The sequence below is a fragment of the Dendrobates tinctorius genome, unplaced genomic scaffold, assembly GCF_039654945.1.
Source record: "Dendrobates tinctorius isolate UK_male_01 unplaced genomic scaffold, ASM3965494v1 ptg000184l, whole genome shotgun sequence".
Taxonomy (NCBI): Eukaryota; Metazoa; Chordata; class Amphibia; order Anura; family Dendrobatidae; genus Dendrobates; species Dendrobates tinctorius.
This window is the reverse complement of record NW_027361851.1, coordinates 4,803,125-4,819,829: the sequence shown is the minus strand read 5'-3', so window position 1 is coordinate 4,819,829 and position 16,705 is coordinate 4,803,125. Positions and strand designations below refer to the sequence as shown.

Here is a 16,705-nt window from a genome sequence, read left to right as displayed (position 1 = left end):
CAGGTGTTCCTCCAGCTGTCCCATTTAACGGTACATCGCTAGGGTCACCGGTAGATACGGTGATGATATTTAGTAAAGATGCTGAGGTTTCCTATGATTTCCTCAGTAGCCCATCCATCTTGTGTTCAACTGTGAGGAATCTTCAAATGGTAGTGTGGTATTTTTAGCTACCCAAGCAATCTGGACGTCAACCTTTGGAATCTCTGACCAGCATGATGCAGTCTCGTTCACAGGGAACTTGTCCTTCATCTCCGCTGGAATGGTCAGCCTCTTTTCTGGGGATTCCTATTCTTTTAGGACCAGGTTGCAGATGTTTTTTTATGAATGGGAAATTCCTGCGTCTTCTTGGAACAGAGCCCCGCCCCCCAAACACTTCTTCCTGTACCGTCTGGGCAGTCTTCTCCTCCTCAATTTAAATGGTCCTGCTTACTGCTGTGAGTAGTTCCTCTATATCACCTGAGGAGAAATATCTTTCCTGTTGGGAGACCTCTGGGTCCAGGATTAATTTGCCTTCTTCCAGAAGTTCGACTGGGATCGAAGCTTCATCATGAGGGTCATCATCCCTTTCCTCCTCTAAACTAGGCTTCCTCCTTTTTGCTTCTAAAGGGCCACTGGGAGAGGTTGCGTGCAGGCTGGGAAAAGACGGCCAGGGAGGTTTTCATCTCCAGTTGGATTAGGCCCTTAATCTTCCATCAAGTATGGTTGCTCTTCCCCAATTACTTTTTCAGTGCACTCTTTGCAGAATGTCTTCTTATGCGAAGAGGCCAGCCTCTTTGAACAAAATGCACATGTCTGCGAAGTCTTGGACTTGCTTCCTGGTGCAGGTTCCTTGCTCCCCTACAAGAAAAGGGAGGAATAAGGCTCTAAACCTGCACACAGGGAATGGACACCTCGTGCCAGAGTACTCAATGGGACCGGGAGGGAGCTAGGATCTGCAGAGCAAGAGGAACCTGACACCTCCATGCTGTTTACTACACAGTGATCCCATCTTAGATGTCTTCCTTGTCCAGGTCTCATGTGGGCGACCGGAATCCAGCACCTGTCCTCTGATTAGTGGACCTCCTCCCTCCGATGTCCAGGTGTGGGGGGTGGGGAGGGGCCCGCTGACACCACCTGTGCTGTAATTTGCTTATTAGTTCCAGCATGGAACACATGAATCCTCTCTGTATGCTGAAGCCGGCAACCGTGTGATATCACATCCTGCCGCAGGCATCAGACCTGGAACTCTTAGCGCGTGCGCGCCCAGCATGACACACTGCTCTGGATCCACAACGTCTGAGAAGGGGCTGGAGAGCTCAGAGAAGCCTCCAGCAGAAGAATCCCCCCGCAGACCTTACCTGAAGGTGTGGACTGAAGGGGGGGGCGGTCCCCCAAGCCCAGGATGGAGATGGGAGCAGCGCTTGGGGGAGGAGCGGTAAGTCTGCTCCATGGCTGCCCGGTCTGAATCTCTTTCCCCCTAGTGACTTGTCGGCAAAGCACACCGTGGATGACCTTTTCATCCCTAGTAGGGATAAAAAAGAAAAATGAGGGGGAAGGTTGCAGGAGGGGGTTATTAAACCTCTGTCATTTCCTGTCTCTATTAGGAAAGGGGTAACATCTGCTGTCTTGGGGGTTGAGAAAAATGTGTTTTTTTATTTTTACTTCTACTACACTTTTTGTTATATATTCAGTAACACTAATATATGCAATAAAATGTTCATATACACACTATTTATATATTCTCTCTCTATAGTATATACACCACCAAAAAATTGTCATCCTTGCCTATACTTATTACATGAATCGTTCCTCACACAGCTTAATCACACTATTCTTTGTCTCTCCAATGGATCTTCGAATCCCTTGTTTTTCTTATTTCTACCACTCTACGAGTGGCTAATGACATGTAACTTTGGCCCCGGTTAATAATGAACACTCAAACCAGTTTGAATCCACCCATTTTATATATTATATTTTCTGAATGTTGGAACACTTATATCAATAAACTTTTAATTATGTAAATTATACTGCATTTTAGAAAATGTCTTAAATGTTTTTCACCTTTTGGCACAGGATGTTATCCCTGATCATATGATATTTGAGGTCCTGTCATGATAATATAGATCTGCTCATATCCTAAGTACACTTCCAGAACTTTCCTCTGCATTTACTGGGACACACACACAGCCCCTTCCCCCTATTAGGTGTCTAGAGTGTACACACAAAGCACCTTGCAGGCACATGGTTGCAAGCTCACTCTTCCTCCCTGCTGGAATTCCTGCAATCGGACTAAACATCTCAGCGCCACTTGTCCGGAGAAGTAGAAGAACCCCCAGCCATGGCCTCAGGACCTAATGCAGCAGTTTTGTGGGTGGGCGGTTGGGAGGGTTTGTGACAATGTGCAGCAAGTAACTGTGGGGAGCCACGTCGCTAAAAGCTTCAAGGACACCGGGGCTGAACGAACTCTCATTCGACTCAAACTGGCAGACCCCTGAAGAGGTTATTCCAGGGAAAACCCTGACTGCCACTGGGATTGGGGGCGTCCGCTGCCCCTTGCCGATGGCCCGGGTCTTTATAGATTGGGGTGCCAGGAGCAGGGTGAAGGAAGTGCGGTTGTCCGAAAACTTTCCCACCGACGTTTTAATGAGTACTGATTAAGGGAGAATGTCCCTGACACCCCTCCGCAATCTGATACTAAGGTTGATGCTAATGCTGATAATGATGTCAAATTGCATGCGTTACCTGACAATGATACATCTGATAACTATCTGAAAATGATGATGTGTGAGAAAGGTGATGCCATGCAACTGACCAGTACCACAGTGGAAGGTAACTGCCCCATATAAAGCCCTGCTTCTAAGGTATTGGGGGTGGATGGGGAGGTAGAACCCATAGCAGCGCCAGTTGATGGATCTGTGGAAATCCCCGGGGAGAAAGCCTACGTGGCCCCTGTCACCTGCAGAGTGCCCAGAATGTAGGCAACACCCTGCCTTCTGGACCCTCCTCAGTCAGAGGGTTGACTGAACTGGATATGGACCCAGGGCAGGTCCCAGAGCGTTCCCGTGGGGAGGTGACCTTGACGTCCCTTCTGGTTGCCTCCAGCCAGAAGTCCCAGGCTGCTCTGCGCTCATATGCGAGCTTGGATACCTTGAGACGCCTCACCCAGAAGCCCACCTCCAAGACTGAAAAGGAGAGGGTGTTCTGGGAATGAGGGAAGTTATACCAGGAGACAGTTCCACGTAAATCCCAAAAGGAGTGGTTGACGGAAAGAAAGCTGGTCATCCTGTACCAATTTAGGGGAGAGTTGTTGCAAATTGCCCATGAGATACCACTCGGACACTTGGGGGGGGAATCAGCAAACCTAAAGGCCCTTTTACATTTAGCGATGCACCAGCGATCCGACCCGGTCAGGATCGCTGGTGCATCGCTAAATGATTGCTAGTGAGCTTCCACACAGGAAGATCTCACAGCGATGCAGCAGCGACGCAGCGGAGGATACTTACCTTTCACCCACAGCGATCCTGACGTCCTCCCGCCCGCCTCCAGCGTCGCTCGTCTCACACAGCAGGAAGCCCAACAGGAAGCAGATGACGAGAAATGGACCCGGCCGATCTCTCGCGATCAGCGATAACCAGCGGGGAAGCCGGTCGGAGGTAAGTATCACACATAGCAATATCGCTAGCAATATCGCTATGACGTCACAAAATCAGTGACGTTTTAGCGATATCGCCATGTGTAAAACCCCCTTAAGGTCTTGCTGTCTCAACACTTCTATTGGCCAAAGATAGGGACAGATGTGACCAACTACTGCCACTCTTGTATCATCTGTCAGAGTGGATAAGTCAGAACCTGTTTCCAAGGCTCCCCTGATCTCTCTGCCAGTGATACAGGAGCCTTTCTAGAGGATTGCAGTGGACTTTGTGGGCCCACTGGCCAACCCCAGCAGCTCTGGAAAGCAATACATCCTCACTGTTGCAGACTCTGCTACCCGGAGGTGGTGGCTCTGTCCTCAACTAGGGCGGAAGAGGTGGTGGATGCACTGTTGGCCATCTTTTCACAAGTAGGATTTCCCAAGGAAACGCTTACTGACCAGGGGACTCAATTTATGTCTCGCCTAATGGAGGCACTCTAAGAAAATGCAGGAGAAGCCTCTGGTATCAAGCGCAAATCACCCCCCAAAAAATGGTTTGTGTGAGCGCTTCAACGTTACACTCAAACAGATGCAATGAATGCTGGTTGAGACCCAAGGGCGCGACTGGGAACGGTACCTCCCACACCTGCTAGTCGCTTACCGAGAGGTACCGCAGGCGAGTCCGGGGACCCCTTGGGTTGGTAAGCGAGTCCTGGGAAGAAAAGCCGAACCCTTCAGAAGAAGTGTCCATCGTGGAGTATGTCATGCACTTCCGTGACAAGATGCAGACCTTGTGTTATAACTTTATATACTCTGTGTAATGGAGGTCAGTGACGTGGATCAGAAAAGAGGCCTGAGCTCATAGGTTTTCAGTTCTGTAGTATTTATCAGAATCAAGCAGGTTTACAGATAAGACACAGCAGGGTAAAAGCAGATGAAGGTAATAACGCAGTGAGCAAACGTACAGACCGTGGAGACGTATGAAGTCCAAGTTGCCAGATCTGGAGACCTGGAGAGCAGGCCAGGCCTGCTAGCAGGAAACAGTCCTTGAAGTGGAGGTGGGTACAGAGCTGATCCGAAGAAACAAGTCTTTACAATGAGACCAAGATTCACAGGCAGGCGGGGTATCCCAAGGTAACGAAGAGACGAGCTAGGTAGCAGTCCTTCCAGCTTGATAACAAGTCCAAGAACAAGTATACTCAAGCAATGAGTAATCATACAGAGCATCCTTATATACAGAGCAGACAGGAACAAGAGAGATCAACACAGGAAATAAGATGGCCCCCGTTGAGGCTCGTGACTCCATCTTGGATGAGGGCAAAAATGAACTAAACTAAGGGCAAAGCAGAAACTGAGCGACAGACATAAGGCAAGGATTTCAGAGAAACGGATATGAAGGCCAAGTCCTTACATTACTCTCCCCTTAAAAGACGTCCTCTGGACGATCTTAAGTCCGGCTTATTGGGATATCTGCTGTGGAACAGTCTGATTAAGTGAGGAGCATGGACGTTCTCCACTGGTTCCCAGGAATTCTCTTCAGCCGAATATCCTTGCCATTTTACCAAGTATTGGAGACGTCTCCTATGAACCCGTGAATCCAAGATCCTTTCCACGATGAATTCCTCTTGCCCGTCAACGAGAACTGGGTCAGGAGGAGCAGAGGTGCGTCCGGGAAAAGGGTTAGGCACTGCCGGCTTTAACAAAGAGACATGAAAGACAGGATGAATTTTCAATGAGTTAGGCAACTTGAGTCGACAGGCTACAGAATTCACTATACTGCTGATCTTATATCGGCCGACATATTTTTGCCCCAGTTTAGACGTTGGGATCCTGAGCTTCAAGTTCTTAGTAGAGAGCCAAACCATGTCTCCTACCTTGTACATTGGAGCTGGCTTACGGAATTTGTCTGCTGCCTTCTTGTATCTTTCCTGTGCTGAACCTAAAGTGTCTTTAAGAACTTCCAAATTGCATTGCAAGGATGAAATGCGGTCAGCTACCGCAGGCACAGACATGTCTATTGGAAGTCGAGGAAGAATACTGGGGTGGTATCCCTTGTTGGCAAAGAACGGAGACAATTTGGTGGAAGCATTCTGAGAATTATTATATGTGAATTCAGCCAACGGAAGCAAACTCACCCAATCGTCCTGTAGGTGGCACACATAGCAACGCAGATATTGTTCCAAGGTCTGATTGGTCCGTTCAGTTTGGCCGTTAGACTGTGGATGAAAAGCAGATGACAGTTTTACTTTGATGTCCAGAGCAGCACAGAAGCTTTCCCAAAACCGTGAGGTAAATTGTACCCCACGATCCGATATTACTTCATCCGGAGCTCCGTGCAAACGAAAAACATTTTGTACAACAAGATCTGCTGTTTGTCTGCTGTTTGTTTAGCTGTTGGTACACCAGCACAGGGAATGAAATGAGCAGCTTTAGTCAGCCGGTCAACTACTACTAGAATGGTGTTTTTCCCCTGTGACAGAGGCAACTCAACAATAAAGTCCATTGAAATAGACCCCCAAGGACGAGATGGAACAGGCAGACGTTGCAAGAGTCCTTTCGGTGAGGAGCGAGGAACTTTTGACCTGGCACATACCTCACATGACGACACATACTGAAGCACATCTTTCCGAAAGGTTGGCCACCAAAAAAAACGAGACAGAAATTCCTGAGTCTTCTGAACTCCCCTATGGCCGGCAAACTTTGAGTCATGCATTAGTTTTAAGACACTCAGTTTTACTGTTTCTGGAACATACAAACGCTGTCCTTGAAACCAAAGTCCATTCTTGAAAGTTAGATTTACCTGGGTGGGGGGTAGCCCCAAAAGCAAATCTGCAGCATAAGCCTCCTTAATCTCCGTTAAGAGATCTTGATTATGTAGGACACTTACAAAGTTCTTCTCAGATAGAATGGTCCTTAGAGGCGAAGCCGGAGTTGCTTCATCTGAATGAATCCTGGACAGTGCATCAGCCTTTCCATTGCGAGAGCCCGGCCTATAGGAGATGACAACATCAAACTGGTTAAGGAAAAGATTCCACCGAGCCTGTCTGGGTTTTAGACATCTTGCCGACCTCATAAATTCGAGATTCCGGTGATCCGTGAGTATAACAATCTGTTGGGATGCTCCTTGTAACAGATGTCTCCATTCTTTAAATGCGGTTATAATGGCTAACAGTTCTTTGTTGCCAGCGTCGTAATTCCTTTCGGCAGGTGATAACTTTTGAGAGAGAAAGGCACACGGATGCAAGAGATCTTTCTCACCTGTCCTTTGCGAGAGTATGGCCCCTACCGCACAGTCCGAGGCGTCCACTTCGACTATGAAGGCCTTGTCTGGGTCAGGATGTACGAGAACGGGAGCGGTCGTAAATTTAGACTTTAATGTGGAAAATGCTGTTTGAGCTTGAGGTGACCAGACAAATGGTGTCTTCTTCCGGGTTAAATGAGTGATGGGTGCAATGATTGCTGAAAAATTTTTAATGAATCGTCTGTAGAAATTAGCGAATCCGATGAATCGCTGTACCTCCTTCATTGATTTGGGAGTTGGCCACTCCTGAATGGCTTGCATCTTGCTTACATCCATGCTGAGACCCTGGGGAGAAATAACATATCCCAAAAATTGAATTTCTGTTTTGTGAAACTCACATTTTTCTCCAGTTTAATGTATAAATGATTTTGCCGTAGACGATCCAAAACCATTTTCACGTGTCGCTGATGATCCTCGATATTGCTGGAAAAAATTAAAATGTCATCCAAGTAAATCACAACAAAAATAAGTATGTCTCTGAAAACATCATTTGCCAAGTGCTGGAACGTAGCTGGTGCATTACGGAGGCCAAAGACATAACTAGGTACTCGAAATGTCCATAACGTGATCGAAATGCCGTTTTCCACTCGTCGCCAGGACGAATCCGTACTAAATTGTATGCTCCACGAAGATCTAATTTAGTGAAGATTTTGGCGTGTCGAACTCTCTCAAGTAACTCGGGAATTAGTGGAAGTGGGTAAGAGTTCCTGATTGTGATTTTGTTGAGCTCCCGGTAGTCAATCCATGGACGAAGTGAACCATCTTTCTTTTTGACAAAGAAGATTGGGGCACCCGCGGGGGAGGAAGATGGTCGTATAAACCCTTTAGCTAAATTTTCGTCAATATACTCTTTAAGAGCTTTTAATTCCGGACCAGACAGTGGATAAATATTCCCGAATGGAATTGCGGCACTAGGCAATAATTCCACGGGGAAATCATATGGCCGATGTGGCGGTAATTTATCCGCATTTTTCTTGTCACACACATCACTAAAATCCCGATACTCTACCGGTAGTGTCGAGTCGACCGCGGCTGCTGTTTTCACTGGAGCCAGCTCTCTGGACGCTGCTGATTCATTTGGAAATTTTAACTCCTTTGTTGTCCAATTGATCGTAGGATTACGCAGCCGTAACCAAGGCAGACCTAAAATAGGAAAATTAGGAGAGGAAATCCGTAAAAAAAGACATTTTTTCCGAATGATCTGCCCCCATATGGATCTTTAGTGGGACTGTTTCGAGTTTCACAGGCCCAAATATCAATGGAGACCTGTCCACGGTCTCCATAAACACCGGAGAGTCCCTCTTTCGTGAAAGAATGCCATGTTTCTCAGCAAACGAAGTGTCCATGAGATTGCTGCAAGCTCCAGAGTCTATCATGGCGGAGCACATGATCCAGCGGGAATGTACCCAGATCTTGATAGAAATGCAACAGAGCGAATCTCTCCTGGCTGTGGTAGAACTCGCAGAAAGTAAGGCGATATCCACAGGTGATGAGGCCTCCAATGAATCAGGGAAATCAAAATTTGCAGCCATTATTTCCTGACTGTGTGACTGAGAACCTACCGAAGAAATATCTGAAAAGTCAAGTTCGGTCACTGCAGCTGCGGACTTGCGATTTTTCCCAGGGCACTCCGATATATAATGACCCGACTTTCCGCAATAGAAACACAAGTTCTCCTTGAAACGATGTTCCTTACGTGTATCAATGACTTTTCTCCGTACTGCGCCGACCAGCATAGGTTCAGACTCTGTCTGGGATAAAGTCTTGCTCGACGCCTCCCTGGTGGAGGAAGGGAAAGACATGAGGTTATTACGATTAGCCTCAGCCCATTTTTCCTGTCGACGTTCAGTGAGACGAATGTCAATCCGAATACAATGATGTATAAAGTCAGCTAGATTAGTAGGTGATTCTCCTCGAGCCAGTTCGTCCTTAATTGAAGCAGACAAACCTCTCCTGAACACTGCATACTTTGAAGAATCGCACCATGTCGTATCCAGCACCCACCTCCGGAACTCTATTGCATATTCCACCACCGGACGCTTCCCTTGACGAAGTGTCAGTAATGCGGTTTCTGCTGTTAAACTTCGGTTGGGGTCATCAAACATTTGAGACATTGCGGCAGTAAAGTCATTCAAAGAATTCAGGCATATATCATTAGTCTCAATTAATGGATTAGCCCAGGCTAACGCTTTGTTAGCAACATAATCATAGTCAATACTTTATCTCGATCAGTTAAGAACTGGGCCGCAAGTGCAGAGAAATACAGCTGACTGATTCAAAAATCCCCAAAATTTCTCTCTTTCACCACCGAACCTGAATGGTGGGAGTTTAGGAAAACCCGGACCCGGAGCTGGAATTGAAGCCGGGGCAGCAACCACAGCTGCAGTCTCTACATTTGAAAGTTGAGACGCTAAGGCCTGAATAGACGTATCGGCCACATTCGCATTATGATTGGCTTGCGATTCTAAGGTCCCCAGCTTTGTTTTAATAGCCTGCAGCTCCCCATGAAGTCCAGAAACAAATGAGCAAAGTTTCTTCATTCGTACCTCCATAGAATCTGACCCAAAGATCTCCATATTTGATGGCTTGAGTATTCTGTTATAACTTTATATACTCTGTGTAATGGAGGTCAGTGACATGGATTAGAAAAGAGGCCTGAGCTCATAGGTTTTCAGTTCTGTAGTATTTATCAGAATCAAGCAGGTTTACAGATAAGACACAGCAGGGTAAAAGCAGATGAAGCTAATAACGCAGTGAGCAAACGTACAGACCGTGGAGACGTATGAAGTCCAAGTTGCCAGATCCGGAGACCTGGAGAGCAGGCCAGGCCTGCTAGCAGAAAACAGTCCTTGAAGTGGAGGTGGGTGCAGCGCTGATCCGAAGAAACAAGTCTTTACAATGAGACCAAGATTCACAGGCAGGCGGGGTATCCCAAGGTAATTAAGAGACGAGCTAGGTAGCAGTCCTTCCAGCTTGATAACAAGTCCAAGAACAAGTATACTCAAGCAATGAGTAATCATACAGAGCATCCTTATATACAGAGCAGACAGGAACAAGAGAGATCAACACAGGAAATAAGATGGCCCCCGTTGAGGCTCGTGACTCCATCTTGGATGAGGGCAAAAATGAACTAAACTAAGGGCAAAGCAGAAACTGAGCGACAGACATAAGGCGAGGATTTCAGAGAAACGGATATGCAGGCCAAGTCCTTACACCTTGACATAGTTGGTGCAGGACAACATGGCGCAGGCTCAGGCTGACCAGAAGCACTGGTACGACCAGAACGCCCAGGAGCGCGGACCTAACAAGTGGGTCAGAAGGTGTGGGTACAGGTCCCTGTACTAAAAGATAAGCTTCAGACAGCCTGGGAAGGCCCTACGTCGTACACCAACGGCTCAACCCAGACCTACGTGGTCAATCTTGACCACGCTCGGGGTTGACGTAAGGCCTTCCACGTCAATATGATGAAGGCTCATCGAGAACATGAAGCCTGCATCCTACTGGTCTGTAACCTGCCTGAGGACTGGGGGGTAACATGGAGGTAAGCGCCCTGCTATCCACACCCCAGTGATCACAGCTGAGAGTCATGCTGGAACACTTCCGGGCTGTGTTTACCAACCGACCCGGAAGGACTGAGTTAGCGGTCCATGAAGTGGACACCGGGAAACATGCCCCACTACGGCAGACACCCCTTCGGATCTCCAACGAAGTGCAGCATGTCATATGCCAGGTGATCAATGAGATTTTGCAGCTGGGGGTGATTCAAAGGTCCAAGAGCACGTGGGTCTCACCTGTAGTCCTAGTGCTAAAGAAGGATCGGGCCACCCAGTTCGGTGTGGACTACAGGGGGCTCAATGCCATCACAGCCTCTGATGCGCACCCACTGCCACGCATCGAGGAGCTGCTTGAGCTGTTAGTGCGCGCCAGCTATCTACCCATTATGATTTGAGTCAGGGATATTGGCAGATTCCCCTGAGCCCCGAGGCGCAGAAGTCCATGGACTCGTACAGTCCAAAGGGGATAATAAAGGCAGCCATGCTGTTAGGCATGAAGAATGCCTCTGCCACATTCCAGTGGATGGTCAACCACCTGCTTCAGGGACTGGAGAAGTACGCAGTGGCGTACTTGGAGGACACTGCCGTCTTCAGTTTCTCCTGGAACACCTTCAGCATCTCCAGGAGGTGCTCAGGCGCATCCACCAAGAGGGCTTGACCATCAAGAAAGGAAAGTGCCAGATGTGCATGAGCAAGATCCACTGCCTAGAGCACCAGGGTAGCCAGGGGGGGTTCTATGAGGTTATAGCCTGGGAAAGTGAGTGCAATCGTGTCCTGGCCCACCCCCCAGGACCAAGAAGCAAGTGATGTCTTTCCTGGGCACTGCAGGGTACTATAGGCGCTTTGTATAATACTATAGTAGACTGGCAAAACCCTTGACGGATCTCACCAGGAAGAAGCTACCCCAAACAGTTGACTGGACAGACGGCTGCGAGGTGGCTTTCTGGGCTTTGTAAACGGCCCCGAGCAGTTCTCCTGTACTAAAGGCAATCGACAGCGCTCGACCGTTCTTGGTACAGACAGACGCCAGCAAGTTTGGTCGGTGCTATGCTTAGCCAGGATCACTATGGAAACCAAGAGCACCCAGTTTTGCACCCAAGCCGGAGGCTTCTGCCGAGGGAAGTGGCCTATTCCACCATAGAGAAGGAGTGCCTGGCCGTGGTTTGGGCCCTTCAACGTTTGCAGCCCTACTTGTACAGACGCATCTTCACCGTGGTGACCGACGACAACCCCCTGAGCTGGCTGCACACTGTGTCCGGTACGAACGGAAAGTTGCTGCTCTGGAGCCTTGCCCCAAACAATACGACTTTACCGTTAAACGCAAAAAGGACAGCGAGCATGTCAATGCAGACGGGTTGTCCCGCCAGGACGAGCCTGCCGAGGTGTGCATGAAGGAGTACCGAGAGGTCCTGCCTCCGCAACGCAGTCCAAAAGGGGGAGGTGTCACGATAATATGGATCTGTTCATATCCAAAGTACACTTCCAGAACTTTCCTCTGCATTTACTGGGACACACACGCCGCCCCCCCCCCCCCCCCCCCCAAATTAGGTGTCTACAAGTACACACACAAAACCCCCTGCAGACACAGGCTGCAAGCCCCCCTCTTCCTCCCTTCCGGAATCCCCCCTTCACCCTCCCTCCAGCTACACACGCTGTTGTAACGTGAAACCATGGTATGGAGGGTTCGATCTGGACGTAACAGGTTAGGAGCACATGGCAAACCAATGGCTCGTTGTTCATGCAAACTTTAATATTATAGCACTGATTATTGATAGAAGCCGGGCAAATACATTTCTGGCATCTACATTGGTAGAACCACGAACCAGTGAATTTATAAGCCCTGGCAAGCAGCAGAATCTAAGAAATGGATTTCTACCCAACCGGGTTATACAGCCACCCCATGTTTAGACTTAAAATGTAAGCTAATTTTGTAAGACATATAATACTTCCGTCGTCCCTCTACAAGCTTTCCCCCAAGAGTTATGACTAATAGGTTTTTTCGTAGCTTTCCAAGGGGGGGGGTATCCAGCCACCCAGTGAGGTCACCACAGGGGGGGGGGGGGGGGTTTTCCTTAGTTTCTGGGCCAACTATAAAATAGGAACAGACATTTTGCAGCTTGTTCAGTACTTGGGAGGAGCACAGCTAATTACCATCCATGCTGTGGACTGAATCTTGCCCCCCCCCCCCCCCATCCACATGGCGTACTACTGACTGAAACATGTAATCTCTTTTAAGCCATCTTTAATTTGCAATTGCCTGTACATACTGTGATTGTCTCATTTGTAACATCTTTTATATACTTTTTGTAAACACTGCATATTTCTTTTCGGAGTAAAAGATAGAATATTTACTAGATTTGTTTTCCTTGCTCTAATACCTTATTGCCACGTTCTCCGAACTAAATCTACACTACTGATTGGGTTGGCTCCGGACCTGATATTAATCATACAAACTAGGAGCTGGTGGCAGCAAAGTGTTCTGGGCTTTTGAAGTGACTGATGGAGATTTATTAGTGCATTTCCTGCCTGAGACTGGGAATGGTTATATCGCCCTCACTGCAGCATGCACAATAGCCAGTACACAGCAAGGAGGCCCTTCTGGCAACTACTTATCCTAAGTGTAGTTCCCTGACTGACCTCTAGGTAAGGGGGGCGCCAGAGAGCTGCAAGTTCCAAACCGGAACTGGAAAGTGGAATAAGTTCTCTGACGAACTGGGGGCAACCAAACACCTCCAGTTCATGACAGGTCCGTTAACATACAAGTGTATTTTCTAATGTAATGTCTATTTATACCTCCATTGTATTACACACTGTGGTTTATCCTAATGAAGAAGTTTGGAATTTTGAGAAGTGCTGACAAAAAACACATTCCTGCATAGTTTTCCTCTTCTATGCTTGAGCAGCTCAAAATTGACCCACTTGAGTTATCTTAGCTGTGGGTCTGCAATAGGTTTGAGCCTTTCAGTGATTGTGGTCACCAGGGGTGTAGCGTTGGTGTACATTTTGGTGGAGTCGGTATAAAATGAACAGACTAGTAGTTCAGTGCAGGATGTGCTGTAAATATTATATTAAAGGGAATCTGTCACCGGAAGTTGGCAGCCTATGTAAATGGCCTGTGTCCGGTCCGATGGGCGGTGTTTCTTTTTTTCTCCTCCCCATCCTTGGCCCCCCGTCCGCAATCTTTTCCGGAATTCTAGTAGCTGTACTCCATAGTTCGCGCGTGCGCAAAGCAATCTTGCTTCACGCAATATGCTTCGCCAAACTGCGGGCAAAGCCAAAAATCATTACTGCGCATGCGCCGGTACACTATGTCCCAGAAGTATTTCGCTGTGTTCCAGGACATAGTGTACCGGCGCATGCGCAGTAATGATTTACGGCTTTGCCCGCAGTTGGGCAAAGCATAATTGCGCGATTGTTTTGTGCATGCGCGAACTATGGAGAACTACTAGAATTCCAGAAAAGATTGCAGATAGGGGGCGGGAAAAAAAAAAAGAAACACCGCCCATCGGACCGGACACAGGCCATTTACATATGCCGCCAACTTCCAGTGACGGATTCCCTTTAAGAATTTGGGAAAGTTATGAAATGTCCAATAAATGTCTGTTCTGTTCCTGATTTTTAGTTGAGATGAATCTGTGCTGCCCTTTATGTACAGGCTCAGTAGTGAGGCAGTGCTGTGTTGTGAGGGAAATGTCCTATAAGGCTATGTGCACACGTGTGGAATTCCCGCGGAAATCAGCATTTTAAATTCCCGCTGAAAAACTAGCGATTTGCAAGCGTAATTAGCTTGCAGAATGCTAGCGTTTTCCATGCGATCTGTAGCATCGCTTGGAAAACTGACAGGTTGGTCACACTTGTCAAACAGTGTTTGACTAGTGTGACCAACTTTTTACTATTGAGGCTGCCTATGCAGCATCAGTTGTAAAAGATATAATGTTAAAAATAAAAAAATAAAAAAATAAAAAAAAAAGTGTTTCTCACCTTCCGGCGTCCCGCGCAGCGTTCCCGATCCTCGCAATGCTCCCGGCAAGTCCCGTTACCAGGGATGCCTTGTGACAATGACCTTTGATGTCTCTGTCTCGCGAGACCACGACGTCATCAAAGGTTATTGTCGCAAGGCATCCCTGGGAACGGGAGTTGGCGGGAGCATCGCCAAGGCTTGGTGACGCCGGAAGGTGAGAACATGAATCTCCTCTCCTCCAGATCGTGGGTACCATCCGCACATTTTCCGCTTAATTTTCGCATGGTGGGCATAGCCACATGCAAAGTAAGCTGAACAATGCAATCCTGTGTGCGGGAATTTTCCCGCGATTCCGCACAAAGAATTAACATGCCGTGTATTTTCCCGTAATGCAATGCTGCTGCGGAAAAATACGCAGCATTAGCACAGCATGTGCAGCATGCCATAGGATTGCATGGGATGCTTTTTTCTGCGTTTTCACGGCAAAATCGCGTGTTTAAAAACGCCGCAAAAATGCGAAAAAACAGGACAGAAAAGATGCTGGCTGCAATCCAAAAAAAAACCTACAAAAATGTCCCAACCGTCTGATAGGAAAAAAGGCCCTGAAGTCGGTAGACTTCAAAATCACTATATCAGCACTCCGGTATATTCTGAAACAGAGCAAAGAGATCAACTGATCAGAGACAAAAATGGAATTCAGCCAGTCCCAACCAGGACTGGCTTAATACAAACACTAAGGAAACCAGACAAAATCTCATGGAATAATAGCAGGGCAAAACAGCTTTTAGTAGACAGGAACTAAAACTGGATGCCAGAGCTCAGAGCAGAAAAGATCACCAGCAAACCCTGCAGGGCGTCGGCTGCCTTATATCCACTCAGACATTCCAGATGTCCAATCACACTCCGCCTGTTCAGATGACAGGTTCTTCCCATCCCAATCAATTTCACTACCTCTTCACCAGCAGAGGGAGTTCATCAGACATCAAAGGTGAAGGGGAAAATGAACTCACAACAGAGTGCTTGAGGTAGGCCCTAGCTCTAAACCCTTCTGTAGGAAATCTAGGAGCAATATTTGGATGGAAGGGTGTTATGAATGGGTCACCGAGGATGACAACAAAAAGATAAGTCCCAGAAAACCAGAGAGGTTGGTAACTATGCAGATTGCAGATCCCTGATCCTAACCACACAACTAGCAGTAGCAGTGGAGCGTTCCTACGATGATCTAGACGCCTCGTCACCGCCGGAGGAGTAAATAAGCCTAAAGCAAGAAAAGGGAAAACTAACTGCCCCAGAGCAGACCCCAAAGGAATAGACAGCCCCCACACATGTATTGACAGTGAAACAAGATGAAAACACAAACACAGGCAGTAAAATAGGCTGAGCAAACGATGGGGCCCAAACTAACTATAAAGGATAGGAAAGGAAAGACACTGTCTGCAATCTGCCAAAAACCCTGCAAAAATAATGTCCAACACTTGTGATAACAAAATTAACCTTGAAGTCACTAGACTTCTCCCACTATATCAGCACTCTGAAATATTCTGAGACAGAGCAAAAAGAGGCAAATCTAATAAGGGACTAAAAAGCAAATTGGTAAATACAGATAAATAAGAGTGGAAATTCAGCACAGCCCCAGCTGGGGCTGGCTGAACACACAAAACTGAATAGACCAACAAAATCAAGTGTGAACATTAGCAAAAACACTTGGTTTTCAGCTCTGTTCCAGCCTTCTCAAGCTAAGACCTGAGAAGCCAGAAGCAATCACCAGCACAGAGTAGGGCGTCGGCTGTCTTAAATCCAGTCTAAGATTCCTGAGGTCCAATCGTCATCCTCATTATCAGGTGGCAGATCTCTACTGATTAAATCAGCCTCACTACCTCCTGTTACCACCAGAGGGAGTCTGGAAGGAGAACTCACAACTGGTGGACCAGAGAATGAACTCACAACAGAAGGGATCAGGGACACTAGGAATACACCAGGAAAACTTCTTCCATACTTTGCCATATATGGCATTGGTTACCGGTTTCCTGCTTTTTTGAAGGGTCCGGATTACCCCATCCGAGAGACCTCTGGCCTTCAGGATGTTGGCCTCAGTAACCAAGCTGCCAGGTTCAGTTTGTTGGGATTTGGGTACAGTAGTGGACCCTGATGAAGGAGGTTGGTTTTTTGGGGTAGGAGTAAGGGACCTTCCTGGGCCATGTCCAACAGGGTGCTGTACCAGCTTCGCCCTGGCCACAATGGAGCAACCAGGATTGTCGTGACCTTTTCCAAACGGAACT

At 47.6% G+C, this 16,705-nt stretch overlaps 1 protein-coding gene across 5 annotated transcripts in view; it reads right to left on the bottom strand.

The window, feature by feature from the left end:
* MTG1 (mitochondrial ribosome associated GTPase 1) overlaps positions 1–16,705 on the bottom strand; it is a 536,307-nt gene that overhangs the window by 509,236 nt on the left and 10,366 nt on the right. Inside the window, exon 2 of one of the 5 annotated variants that reach the window (XM_073552078.1) lies at positions 1,338–1,501. The exons of the other annotated variants lie outside the window; for them this stretch is intronic. The gene's annotated coding sequence lies outside the window, so the exon portion shown is untranslated. The remainder of the gene's footprint in view (positions 1–1,337; positions 1,502–16,705) is intronic. 5 annotated transcript variants of the gene reach the window in all.